This window comes from Solanum pennellii, chromosome 9 (assembly GCF_001406875.1).
Source record: "Solanum pennellii chromosome 9, SPENNV200".
NCBI classification, from domain to species: domain Eukaryota; kingdom Viridiplantae; phylum Streptophyta; class Magnoliopsida; order Solanales; family Solanaceae; genus Solanum; species Solanum pennellii.
In genome coordinates, this window is record NC_028645.1 from 75,885,207 (window position 1) to 75,900,528 (window position 15,322).

A 15,322-nucleotide genomic window follows, 5' to 3' on the forward strand; every position below is an offset into this window, starting at 1 on the left:
TTAGATTGGATTGGAAAGATGACGTGCCTTACATGATGATAAAAGCAACTAAGAATTGACTACTTCTCACATCAAGTTAGCATGGTCATGATGAAACAAGATTACTTCAAGGATGTACAGTAAGTATATTTTAAGATGAGATTTACTATTGTAGATCATGGTTTATGACTTATGTTGTTTAACTCTTATGCTCATGTTGATGTTTGGCAAGCTATCATATTTAATACATGTTTGTACTAACACATATTCTTGCCTACATTTTTTACCCAAATGTAGAGTCCGACGATCTCAACTCTCATCCCTGTGGATAAGATCTTAGTAGAGGCAATACTTGAAGATTGTGAGTCATCTAAGCATTCGAGGATTTAGCCATAATGGCGCTTATGTTCTTTTGTTTTAAGTTTTGAACATGACAATATGGGTTGTGTCCCAAGATATTCATATTTTAGATAGTTTTGAGTCGGTGTAATGGACTTCCACTTTTTATTATGAAACATTGATGTTGTGGAAAATGTTTTAAATTTCTGCTCATTTCTATTATCTTATGTTATGAAATCTAAGTGGCATGTATGAGGATTCTCGAGGTCTTGTACGCCTATTTACATCTAGGGGTACCCCTGGGTCGTGACAAACTTTGTAATCAGAGTGCAAGGTCTAGAAAGGTTCTAGGATTTCTCAAAAACCACGTCTAGTAAAGTCTTGTTCATAAGTGTGAACCAAGCCACATTAATGAATGAGAGACTATTAGATGATTAAGAAAACCCCACTTCTTTCTTCACTCTAAGTCATGTGATAGAGTTCAACTCTATAAGGTCTTTCTCCTAATCTTATCCGATGATCTAGAAGATATGACTACTCGAAGGGCTTTTGCTAGAAGGATCGAGGGAGAAAATGTTAATCAATGAGATCCTCCTCAAGATCCGGTTAACCCTTTGGCCAAACAAGTGATTAATGCGGAGTTTAGGACGAATTTTCAAGTGTTGTCTCAAGTCATGATAGCCCAAGCCAATAGGGAACCCATGAACCCAAATATGGGTACAACGTCATCTAGAGTGAGTGAATTCACTAGGATGAATCCTACGAATTTCTATAGTTCTAAAGATGAGGAAGATCCTCAAGAGTTCACTAACGAGGTCTACAGCTGTTGGCCATCATGGGGGTGAGTCGGTGGATAAGGCGGAATTGGTAGCTTATCAACTTAAAGGGGTTGCACAAATTTGGTTCAACCACTGGAAGGAAGCAAGATCGGTAGATGCGGGTCCCCTAGAATGGAAAAGATTTAATTCCGTTTTTCTTGATAGGTTCTTTCTTCTTGAGATGAGGGAGGGAAAAGTTCTTGAGTTTATCAATCTCTGACAAGAAATTATGAGTATGAAATAATTTTCTTTGAGGTTCACTCAATTGTCAAAATATGCTCTATCTATAGTTGGTGACTTTAGGGCAAGGATGAGCAAATTCATTTCGGGTTTCTCCGAAATTGGTAGTGAAAGAGTGTCATACAACTATGCTTGGATATTTTTCTTCTCATGGTTCATGCCCAACAGATTTGAGGAAAATCTCAAAGAGAGATCTAGGGAAACAAAGAGAGCAAGAACAAATGGTGGAAATTTTTCATACTTTAGGTCCGGTGGATGTGGTTGTTCAAGGTTTTGACAAATGTTCTCTCGTCAATGTTCTTCTAATATTCCTCAAAGGTCTAATAATGAAAGGGTAATTAACGTAAAACCTCAAAGAGAAAATGGCAGTGGTTCCCTATTGCTTACTTATGCTGGGTATGGAAACAAGCATGAGGGTAAGTGTCTAGCCGAAACTGATGGTTGCTTTAGTTTTGGAAAGAATGGTAATAAAATGAGGGATTTTCCAATGATTAAGGCTAAGGACAAAGAGGGCAAACAATCTCTTCTTAGCGGCTCGGTTTTTCAATGATCCCAAGCAAAACTGATTCTATGCACTCGAGACTTGAGGTGAACAAGAGGGTTCTCCCGATGTGGTTGTCGGTATGTTAAAAGTTTTCCAACTTGTGTTTTACTTGATCCCGGTGCTACCTTGTCTTTTTTGATGCCATATGTGGATATGATATTTGATGTGCTTCCCGATGTGTTATTAGATCCTTTTTTTTCTCTTTACTCCTGTTGGTGGTTCTGTTATGGTTGAAAGGGTTTATAGCAAGTGTCTCGTCTCCTTATCCATATAGTTAGTCTTGTTGACTTGGTAGAGCTTGATATTTTAGGTTTTGATGTGATCCTTGGGATGGATTGGTTGCACTCTTCTTATGCTTCTATTGATTGTAGAACTCATGTAGTCAAGTTTCATTTCCCGAATGAGCATGTCCTAGAGTGGGAGGCGGAAATCTATGACAAAAGGTCGGTTTATTTCAAAGCTGAAAGCTAGAAAGATGATTTCTAAGGGTTGGTTGTACCATTTAGTAAGGGTTAGGGATATGGATTTCGAAACACCTAGTCTTGAGTCGGTTCCCGTTGTTAATGCGTTTTTGGAAGTGTTCCTAGATGATTTTCCCTATATTCCTCCCGAAAGGAAAATATACTTTGGTATTGATCTTCTCCCATATACGCAACCTATTTCTATTCCTCCTTTTGATGGCTCTGGTAGAACTTAAAGAATTAAAGGAACAATTGAAATATTTGTTGGATAATGATTTCATTTGACCGAGTATCTCTCCATGGGGTGCTCCAGTTTTGTTTTTTAAGAAGAAAGATGGTTCACTCCGAATGTGTATTGACTATTAAAAATTGAATAAGGTGACAATTAAGAACAAACATTCTCTTCCAAGAATAGATGATTTGTTTGACCAACTCCAGTGAGCGAGTTACTTTCCCAAGATTGCCCTTACCTCGGGTTATCACAAATTAAGGGTGAAAGAAGATAATATTTTGAAAAAATGACTTTTAGAGCCCGGTATGGTCATTGTGAGTTTTTTTGTGATGTCGTTTGGCTTAACTAATGCTTTGGAAACATTTATAGATTTGATGAATATGGTGTTTAAACAATAGTTCGATATGTTCGTAATCATGTTCATTGATGATGTATTGATCTATTCAAAGAGTGAGGATGACCACATTTATCATTTGAAGATTGTGTTGCAAATTCTCATGGAATAACAACTTTTTGCGAAGTTTAGCAAGTGTGAGTTTTAGTTGAGGTCCATAGGTTTTATTGGTCATATTGTTTGAGATAAGGGTATTGAGGTAGATCCCAAAAAGACGGATGTAGTCAAGAGTTAGCCTATAACTTTCTCCCCTTCTGAACATTAGAAGTTTCTTGGGTTTAGCCAATTATTACCGAAGGTTAGTTGAGGGGTTTTCTTACATTGCCTCTCCATTGACCACTTTGACTCAAAAGAAGTTGAAGTTCATATGGTCCAAAGCATGTGACAATAGTTTTCAAGAGTTGAAAGATAGACTACCTTTAGCTTTGGTGTTGCTTTATCGGATCGGACAAATGGTTTTGTTGTATATTGTGACGCCTCGAGAATAATTGGTTTAGGATGTGTGCTAATGAAAAATGGAAAGTTATCCGATCTACGATCTGGAATTAACGACACTGGTTTTTGCCTTAAAGATTTGGAGGTACTATTTGTATGGTGAGCATGTCGATGTGTTTATCGACCACACGAGTCTACAATATGTGTTTAATTCTAAAGATCTGAATGTTCACAGAAGCCGGTGGCTTGAGTTATTGAAAGATTATGATATGAACGTTCTCTATCACCCCGGTAAGGTGAATGTAGTAGCGAATGCTCTTAGCTGATTATCAATGGGTAGTGTTTCCCATGTAGAAGAAGATTAGAAAGAATTGGTATGAGATGTATATAGATTGGCCAATTGGATGTTTGATTGATGGGTTCTACCAAGGTTGGTATTATGATTCATAATGCTTCTGAATCTTCTTTTTTGAGAATGATGTGAAAGCTAAGCAACGTCTTGATCCGACTTTAGTAGAATTGAAAGAAGTGATGCTCAAGAAGTCGTAGAGGTTTTATCCCAAGGGGGAGATGATGTACTAAGATATCAAGGTCATTTTTGTGTTCTAAATGTTGATGAATTAACAGAACATTTCTTGGTAGAATCCCATAGTTCTTGATATTCCATTCACCCGAGAACCACCAAGATGTACCGTAATTTGCGAATGGAGTACCGTAAAGCTTAGTTAAGGCTTTTCATCCACAAACCGATGGGCAAGTGGAGTGAATTATCCAAACTTTGGAAGATTTATTGAGAGAATGTGTCATTAATTTCAAGGGAAATTGAGATGCACTTGCCATTGATTGAGTTTTCTTATACTAATAACTACCATTCGAGTATTCGTATGGCTCCATTTGCGGATTTTTATGGTAGGAGGTGTAGATCTCCTATAGGCTGGTTCGAGGTGGATAAAGTTGTCTTGATAGGTATCAAGTTAGTTCATGAGGATATGGAGAAAGTCCGACTTATTAGTAAGATAAGAGGTTAAGAACCGTCCAAAGTAGAAAAAAGTCCCATGCCGATGTTAGAAGGAGAGACCTTGAGTATCATGTTAATGACTAGATTTACTTGAAAATCTCACCAATAAAGGGTGTAATGAGATTTGGGAAGAAAGGGAAGCTTAATCCCTAATATCTAGGCCCATATCAAATTTTGAGATGCGTTGGTAAGGTTGCCTATAAATTTGAGTTGTCTTGTGATTTAGCATCAGTGCATCCGGTTTTCCGTGTCTCTATATTGAAAAATGTGTTAGAAATACGACATCTATAGTTACCTTAGAAGGGTTGGGATTTAGTGAGAACCTCTCTTATGAAGAAGTACCCGTTGAGATTTTAGACTGGCAAGTTAAGAATTTGAGAAATAAAGAAGTTGCTTGCGAGAAATTATTATAGAGGAATCATTTAGTTGAGGGGTGTTACATGGGAGGCCGGGGTTGATATGATGTCTAGGTATCCTCATCTATTTCCTTCCACTTCTACTCTAGCTTAAGGTAATGAGTTCCTTATGGTTTACTTTTTGTTTAAGTCATATGTGTTTTAGATATTCCTATGATTTCCTTATGTTATGCATGTTCATGAGAACTTGTATTTTGAAAGAAAATGAGTTAAGTGATTGATTTTTCTCATATTGTACTTTATTGAATATAAGTTGCCTATGGAATTCATGAGATGAATTGATGAACATGCCTTAGCTTGGGGTTGAGAATTTCCTCCTTTGATATGTATTTTTTATTATAGGTTGCATATAGTCTCCATGAGGTTGTGTTAGAGCATGTTTTTAGCTAGCTTGGAGATGGTATTTCCTCCTTGAAGATGAGAAATTTTGAAATTTCATGCATATTGGGTTGCTAGATGTAATTCCTACCTTCCTTATAGTGCATTGAGTGAGATTAGCTTGGAGTTGATTTTTCCTCCTTGGTTTGTGCATTTAGATGAGTTCCGTGCATGTTGGGCTGCTAGTCTTGAATCTTTTCCTTAAAGAGGTATCTAGAATTCCAATCGAGGATGAATATTTCCAAGGGGGAGATAATGTAAACCTCGGAATCTAGTAGTATAAGTGAGGGGCTAAGTGTCAAGTCTAATTAGAAAATATAGCCTTAACTCCCTCCAAAAGATCCACATGACTCGTGAAGGACACCATGACTCGTAGTGGTGTCGATGGGCCTTGGCAATACGTAGTAGCTACCCAAGCTATTCTCACCTCCCACGACCTCCTTGACGCCTTGTGGTAGGGACCAGGGGTCATGATGAGGGGCGTGAAAGTGAGGCAATGAGTCCCTAGAATCTTCCTAGAATTAGACCCTCCCCACGAGCCACTAGACGGCTCGTGAAGGCCACCACAAAACGTGGGAGGGCTCGTGGTCATTACTTTATTTTAGGGTAAGTGGTGGCAAGCCAAGCCACTGGTCCAAGACTACGGATGGCACCAAGACTCATGGAGCTTCACGTGGCGATGGGGTAGTCTTGTGTAAGTTAGGGGCTAAATGGGTCTTTTTTGGTTTTAACTATATTAAAGCTATATCGTTTTGCCCAAGCCTAGGACCCTTATATAGGTAATTTTAAATCTAAAAATCACCCATTCAAGTCATTATTTCCAAAATCCAAAAGAAATCGCAAAGTCTTCCTCTCAAATATTTTTCTCTCTACAACTTGAAGAAGAAGAAAAAGAAGAAAGACTTCAAGCTAAGATCAAGGTCAAGTATCCATTACTCAAGAATTTGTGGGATTTATTATCAAGGTATTATGGCTTTTCATCCATGAAATCTTTTCTTCCACGTAGTCCCCAAGATTCCCCAATTGAAAAGTAGAAATTCCTCAAGTTGAGTTAGAGTTTTTTGCTAATGTTGTCGGTCTTGATGAAAGTTAATCTAATTAATTGGTTTATGATTGTTTATGATAAAATTGATAGGATTGCGTGTTTTATGATGAATTTACATGTACCCATGCCTAACTCATGTCTAGAAAAATGAAATTGACATAATTGGGTTTGATGCCATGAAATGAGAAATTGTGGGTTTCAATGTATCATTATAGGATTGATGAATTACGATTAGAATTGCTTTGAGATTGAGGCGTATGAGATGATAGGGTATTGATTTTTTGAGAGTGAAGCATATATGATAATTATGAGATGTAGGGCTTTAAGAGTAAAGCTTCAATTATGAATTGATGATTTAGATGTAATTGTTGTGGAAGGGATAGTTCCCATATAAATTTCTTATGTATGAATGTGAATGGTTTTCTATAGCGCCCCTTTCGGAAGGATACTATAACTTAAAGAAGAAACTTAATTTAATACTTGTGACCTTTAAAGGAGATTACCGAACGGAAAATTGATTATAATCTAGTAGAGGAATTAGTTTCATAAAAAACACTGAGGAAGAGAAGTCTGCCCATTTACACATTGATCTGATGTCATATTGATATTGCGCAGAATTTTAATTTGTAGCAGAATAACCCTTCCATAATAATCTAAAAAAATTACTTACGGGATTTTCATGGATATTTTATTCTCACAATTAAAAAATTATATAAAAAGAATATTTCCAACTTTCGAGTACCAAAAGTAGTCAGTTCATGTTTCACGCAAACACCGAAACAAATAGTTAATTTAGTATATTACAAGACTTGGGTTTACACCCCCCCCCCCCCAAAAAAAAGAACAAAAAATATAGCCACACTTATATTACAACGTAGGTGTGTACAACACATAGATCATGTACAAGTCCCAAGGTTTATCCAAAATATAGATGCCTATATGCAAATGTGATCTTTCTTAAGGCCCTCAAAATATTCATCTCCAATGGTCATCATCATGCATCCCCTGAGACAACTATCGCTAAGCATATAGCTTAGTGGTGTTAAAACTATAGGTCCGAAGCCCTTAGATTCACCAAGCTACCTTTTCAAGTCGTGTGCAACACAATTGAAACATAATAAATAATTCAAGTAAACAATATAATAAGAGTAACAAGTTCGATATATAATGATCCAAACGTCAAGAACACTCATAGCACCATTTTCCAAGAGATTCAATAAGAAGGCTCGCCCAATGTATACATCATGTCGTCACACCAAGCACAAATAAGTATCAAGAAGGGATGACGCCCTGTACCAAAAAAAGTCAAAGCCCAATAATTAAGAGAACCAAGAATTATATTAAAAATGACTTTCCAATTCTTACTTAAAATGGACAATCTCCATTCTTAAGATGGACTAAAAATCCAGAGTCAAGATAGAAAATAATCTGAATCAAGAGAAATGTCAATAGTGACAAAGTCACAACCACAAGAAGGACTAGGTACCAATAAGAGTGTCAAGTGATCAGACAATCTGTACAAGTGGGTGAGTTACACAAGTGTCTTTAATGTCATAAAGGATACCAATACGAAAATGCAAAAGATAAATTTTCAAATATACCAGTAGGTAAAAAGAGTACAAATACAAGTTTATACACAAACCTCAATGCTTTATCATTGAAACAGTCCAACACAACTTCGTGAGTTCAAACCATAGACCAACCAACGAATCAAGGTCCTCAACTTGTTCACGAGTGTATACTCCCTTAAAAATACAATCAAATAAATTCTTTAATTCCTAGTATCTCAATGATGTTGAAGTAAAACAGGTTTATCTTCACAAGTAAGCTTAGCCTGTACAAATACGACTATGCTCCCAAAGCAGTAGTTCTGGCCGGCCTAATACCTCATGCCGCAACTTAGATTTGAAAATGAAAACAGACAAACTAGACTTTATAACCTTAATGAAATATGTAGGTACATCTCTTAAGGTTGAAAATAAACAAGAATCACCGCAAAATATATTTTGTACAAAAAATTTATTCAAAACACTAACATCTATTCATACAGGATTTTTAATTTCTAATCTGGACAGAACTTGTCCTATGTTGCGTAGTATTTTTCGAATCCATAACAGCTAAATTAGAGTTTTACATAAACATATGAGTTATAGAAATACAAATTAGCTTTACAAATCATATTTATTCACTGTAAACGAAGTTTGAGAGAACGATATATGCTAAAACTACCAAATACTACCCAACTCAGAAATAGATTTCATCACTTACCAAAGAGAAGTGTGTATCTCGAATTCCATCCAAAAGGACCAAGTTTTTCTCTGGTGATTTTGAAGAACAATTGGTTAGATAATTTTCTAAAGGTCTTAGTCTTCAAGTGAAACGAATTTCACTAGAGGAGGTGTCAAAATATAGTCTCAAAAGTGAAGCTCATCATATGTACAATTGTCACTAAAAGGTGGCTGCCCAAATAAAAGTGTGTTGCCCAAAATGCATACATATATACCTATATGTATATCCCTCACCTCCATTTCAAGTTATACATAAATATAATTAACATATTACGAAAATACCTCAATACAATCCCTCAAATTACTATCACAATTTATGCTAAACAAGTTTGCAAATATCATAAAATTTCAAGTTCCCAAAATGAGAACAAACCATATTGTAGTAATTTAGCAACGATAAATTGACATGCGACTGTTGGTTAGTATTTCGGTGTGTTACATTTTCTCACATTTGAATCATTGTAGATTGAAATGCTTGCTCACCTAAAATGAATGTAAGAATTATATTTATGAGTTATATAATAAGACCTAGCTTGGATTGCTAATATGATACCTCTATGAATAGCTTTGATTGGTAATGTGATACCTCCGTAATAACTTGGATTGGTCAGATGACACCTTTTCATGGTAGCTTGAATCGGTAAGGAGGTGATGCCTTTTCATGGTAGCTTGAATCGGTAAGGAGATGATGCCTTTTCATGGTAGCTTGAATAGGTAAGGGTATGATGTCTTTTCATGGTAGCTTGAATTAGGAAGGAGATCGTCAACCTTTTCACGGTATTTTGTATTAATGAATTGATACCTTTCCATGGATAGCTTGGATTGGCATGATGATGTACTCTTCCATGGATAATGACTTGGCTTGGATTGACATGATAATGTGCCTTCCATAAGAATTGACTACTTCTCGTATCAAGTTAGCGTGGTCATGATGAAACAAGGTTACTTCAAGAAAGTATCATAAGTATGTTATAAGATAGAGATCTACTTGTGTTGATCATGGTTTATGGCTTATATTGTTTAACTCTTATGCTTATGTTGATGTCTATTCTAGCTATCATATTTAGTACATATTTGTACTAATGCAAACTCTTGCCTACATTTCTTATCCAAATGTAGGGTTCGACGATCTTGACTCCCATCCCCGTGGCTAGGATCTTAGTAGAGGCAAGACTTGAAGATTGATGAGTCCTCATAAGATTCAAGGATTTAGCCACCATGGCTCTTGTTTTCTTTTGTTTTATATTTTGAACATTATTTTATAAGTTGTGCCCCCAAGATATTCATGTTTTAGATGGTTTTGAGACAAAGTGTAATGAACTTCCGCTTTTGTTATGAAACTTTGATGTTTTGGAAAATGTTTTAAATTTCCACTCATTTATATTATCTTATTTTATGAAAGCTAAGTGTCTTGTATGAGACCTCTCGAGGTCTTATACGTTTTGTTACATCTAGGGGTACCCCTGGGTCGTGACAATATGTGGCTTGGGTTTTTCAAGAATTATGACATAACTTTCATGTACCATCCAAGAATATATATATGTGGCAATGATTACCTTAAGTATGAATTCAGTGGATAGTTTGGTGTCCATATTGCTTTTGCCCATTGGTTAAAAATGTTAAAAGTGATACCTCAAAGTATGAGAGTGTACTTGCATGTGTGGTTGAACAATTTCATTTATCGAGCAAATCAAGAATCAATCGTATGAGGATTCATATCACTTAGGATTAAACAAAAGGTGGAATAAGGAAAACTAATAAGGTGATTGTTGACTCTCATATGGTAATGGAACTTGATGGTTGACTTTGTGTACCTAATGTGGGAGAGTCCAACTGCTTTGGAGGACCACAACTCTCACTATTTTATACACCTAGGATATACAAAGATGTACCAAGATTAAAAGAAACATATTTGACCATGTAACTCATACTTTCAGTAGGCCAAGTATTAACATAAAAAACTTGGTTCAAAAGTTGGTTATTCTCGAGTGAAAATAGGAGAGGATTACTCAGGATATTGTTGTAGGTTTGACATGTACTTTAAAAAGTTTGAGTAATTTTGAATGATTATGGACCAGAATTACAAAGTTTGCATACTTTATACTAGTACAAACTACTTGCACAATAGAGCAGTTGACACATATCTACATCAGTTTGTTAGTTTGGTTCCTTGGAAATTGTAATTCTATTATTTTTTATAGTGTTGTAATTCGCAACTCAATTTTGGTTGACATTTTAAAAGGCATTGGGTACCCAAGTTTAGCTCAACACAACATCTCACCAAAACTGATGATCAGTTTGAGCGTGTTATTTAGATCGCAGATGACATGTTGATAGCATGTGGCATTGAATTTAAGAGTTGTGAGAAATATTGGAAAAGAATATTATTGAATTCTGTATCTAAATTAATGCACTGAGATCATATTTATGGACCCTACATCCGAGTCCTTTTCCAACTAGAACACTAGATTACAATCTTTTTTAAAGTAGAATTCTATATATAATTGCTATTTTCATTACTATCCTAAGTAGGATGACATTTAATGTTTTTGTTCATACTTCTATTCTAACACTCTCCCTCAAGCTAGTGTATACAAGTCAGATGTACCTAACTTGTAACAAGTATAACTAATATGAGGATTGGTGATGGGCTTGTTAAAGATATTTGCAAGTTGATCACTTGACTTCACTAAATTGACAATCGGTCTCAATATGCTTAGTCTTCTTATGAAATACTGGATCTGATGCACAGTGTCAACTAAACACAAAATGATTAGCTCCATGACTAATCATGTGAAACTCTTGAATTATTATGTCGAACCTCCCAAACCAAGCTCGAAAAGACAATATCTGGCCATAGTGACTTACCCAATCGACGTACAATTTTACTAGACTCCCCCTGAACAATAAAAACAAGTGGTTGATACATATAACTTTTTCTTCGAGATTGTTATGGAGGAAAACATTCCTAAAATCCAACTGATTAAAAGGTTAATGGCGAACAACAACCATAAATATAAAAATGTGGATTTATGTTGTTTTAGTCACAAGAGAGAGTATTATTTTCACCATAAACACGCATAGAGTTATGCAAATTTGATATGAGAAAGCACCAGAAAGACACACGGTGCTATGTAAACCAAATATGAAAAATTAGTCTAGAAAAATGCATAGTTCTACACAAATCAGAATTGAGAAAGTAGTCATCAAAAATATGGTATAGTGCCACACAAATTATACTCAAGAAAGTAGTCACAGAAAATATGGCACGGTACAACAGAAATCAAATATGAGAAAGTAGTCACTGCAAATATGGCATGATTCTATACCAATTGGATATAAGAAAGTAGTCACTGAATATGCACGGTGCTATGCAAATCATATGTGAGAAAGTAGTCACTAGAAAGATGCATAGTTCCCACAAATCATATAAGAGAAAGTAGTCACTGGAAAGATGCACTGTTTTATGCAAATCAGATATAATAAATTAGTCACAATAATAATAACATGGTCTTACATAAATTCTAATGGATATTTGGTTGTTACAAAAAAATCCTATAAAGTCATAGAAAATTAACACTCAGTGACCCATTTGACTGATTTTTCCCCTAAATATGGGATTCATGCTTGTATAATTGGACTTATTTTTGTTAACATAACCATTGGCTAGATGAGCAGTGTATATAGGTCACAGCCGCCCGTCGACTGCGACAACTTTTTGATTTTCTATCAAAATCGTAGAAACTCAGATATCATGTTATAAGTAGGATTGTATATATTGTTCTTGTTTATATCACTACTATAACATGAGTCATAAGGACGATTAAATTCCTTAGGTAGAGTTTGCCTATTACAAAGTTATACTAATCCAGTATTCTGATAAAACCATATAACCATATGATGCTTCATATGGTAAGCAGTATCATTCTATAGTCAAAAGGTTTGAACAAGGTTAAATACATATTTTTGGTCCAAATATGGAGAAACAATTCTTGGACAAGGTAAAGACAATTTAAGACCGGCCTAGGATAGCTTAGAGAAGGCAAAAGTCCTATTCATACCAGAAGGTCCTCACTTGTAGTTTAAGAAGGGAATTTGGAAAAGGTTTGCCATTGAAGGGTGTCGTGATATTTGGCAAGAAAGGAAAGATGAGCCTAAGGTACATTGACCCATTTAAGATCCTAAAAAAAATGAAGAGGTGGATTAGAGATCGACCTTTCCACTATTTCTATTAGGATTATATTCAATTTTCATTTTTTATACTATGAAAGTTATACTCAATCCATATTGTATAGGTCATTGATCATGTGTTAGTTCATCTCGATAAAAAAATTAGCATATGAGAAGACACTGAAAACTATTTTGGAAAGAAAGGTCCACTAGTTGAGATCAAAGCATATTCATTTGGACAAAGTGTTGAGGAATCACCAAAGTAAGGGATCCCATAGAAGAGAGCAAAACATTTGGACACATATTTGAAGTTGTTTGATATAAGTACGATTGAGGACAAACCATATTCTTAGTAGGGGGAGATGTAATAACTCAATCTTGATTTTGCTTATTTAAATGCCATTTCATGTTTTCTAATGCTTTTCATAGGTGTACACCATATTTTTGAACTTATTGGTATGTCTGGGTTAGGACACAAGGGGTTCGAGGGTGTTTTGGCTTATGGACTTGAGGAGGTTATGGTTAGGACCAAGATCCACCATCCAAGAAGCATTATATATCTATATATTAAGACACCAAAAAATAGATTAATTATACAAACATATATCTATTTCTCCCAAGAACCTGTTGGATTTTATTTGCCTGATTTCTTACCATAAATAGGTTTTACTTTTAGGAAAATGATTTGGATTGACTAATCCTTTTTCTAAAAGGAAAAGGTTTAGGACTATATAAATAGAGACATGTTCCTTCTAACTTAATTAGCATTCACAATGTAGTCTTAAAGGCTTTGAGAGTTTTGGTTAGAGGTAGATTTTATGGGTTACAAGCTTGATATGTTATCACTTGTGTGAAACTCCATGTATTCCGAGTGAATTGGTTGAGGTTGTTTCTCTCTGTATTTTGTACTCTCATATTTATAGTGGATTGCTCATCTCCTTTGTGGACGTAGGTCGATTGATCGAACCACGTTAAATCTTTGTGCCTTTTGGTATATTTCCCGTTGTCTTCTTACTCGTTATTTTTCGGTACTAACAAGTGGTATCAGAGCCAGATTCAATGACGGTGTCAGGTTCAGTGGTTCGATAATCGATGATTGAACCAGGTTAGAAAGAGGTGTTCATCTTGGCAGGTGTAGTTCTAGCCCAACCTTTTTAACAGTAATGAAGATTTTGTTGGAGAAATTGTTTTAGAGAGATATGTTGAGACATAAATTTCGCAAAGGAGATTATGGATAGGAGAAGCAAGTTGTTGAAGATTAAGTAAAGAAGGTGGAAAAATTTATTTGTCAAAAATTCAGGCCAAGGGGGAGATTTGTTGGATTTTATTTGCCTGATTTCTTACCATAAATATGTTTTCCTTTTAGGAAAAGGTTTTGGATTGACAATTTTTTTTCTAGTAGGAAAAGGTTTAGGACTCTATAAATAGAGACATGTTCCTTCTAACTTAATTAGCATTCACAATGTAGTCTTAAAGGCTTTGAGAGTTTTGGTTAGAGGGAGAATTTATGGGTTACAAGCTTGATATGTTATCACTTGTGTGAATCTCCAGGTATTCCGAGTGGATTGGTTGAGGTTGTTTCTCTCTGTATTTTGTATCCTCATATTTATAGTGGATTGCTCATCTCCTTTGTGGACGTAGGTCGATTGATCGAACCACGTTAAATCTTTATGTCTTTTGGTATATTTCTCGTTGTCTTCTTACTCGTGGTCTTTCAAGGTTTGCTTTGCTAGCTTCCGCATTTATACCTACTTATTTTCGGTCCTAACATAACCCTCCCTTGATCGCCCATATTCTCTCATAGAAATCATTGGCTACACATTATCCTTCATCATGATTAAGGTATGTGATTTGTGTATATTTCTTATTCTTTTAAATGTAATGTAGTGAGAACATGTGGATACTTGTTGAAGATCTTGAGGATATAAAAAAAGGTGAAGTTTTCCTTCTATACTTCATTGAAGGTTTTGAGTTAGTAATAGCTAACTTTAGCTTCCAGAAGCAGGGAGAGAATTCCGTGACCTTTAATAGTGTGATGGCTAAGACTTGAATTTATTCTAAGAAATGGTGACAAGTATATGTAAGTATTGCAAGATTATCGCGAGCGAGAATAACACAATCCAATATAAGCTCGTGGTTATGGATTTAGATTTCAAAAGGGAAGATAAACAAGAGGGTGGAAAAATGACCAGCCAATGATTAGAAGGGAAGGCCTAACTAAGGCCAAAGCTGAAGATATTGGGGAGAAGGTGATGGTCATAACAACGTGGGTGATAGTAGGGACACAAATAGTATGTGGGTTAGGTCATCAGATTGCATCAAAGAAGCATCTAGAGGGATGTTCGGATCTCGAAACTTACCTAGGTGTACATAAAGAGGATTGATGGTGGAGTGGAGAGTTAAAGAAAAGCTGAATATAATAGTGTTGCTTATTTGATGTTAGTGAAAAGCTTAGACGAAGATGACGAGATGAGGAATAAGGATATATATAAGAAAAAAATGAAGAAAGCAAAGCTAGCAGTTACGATGGCTAAAACAATAATTCTTTAGCACTTATATGATGAA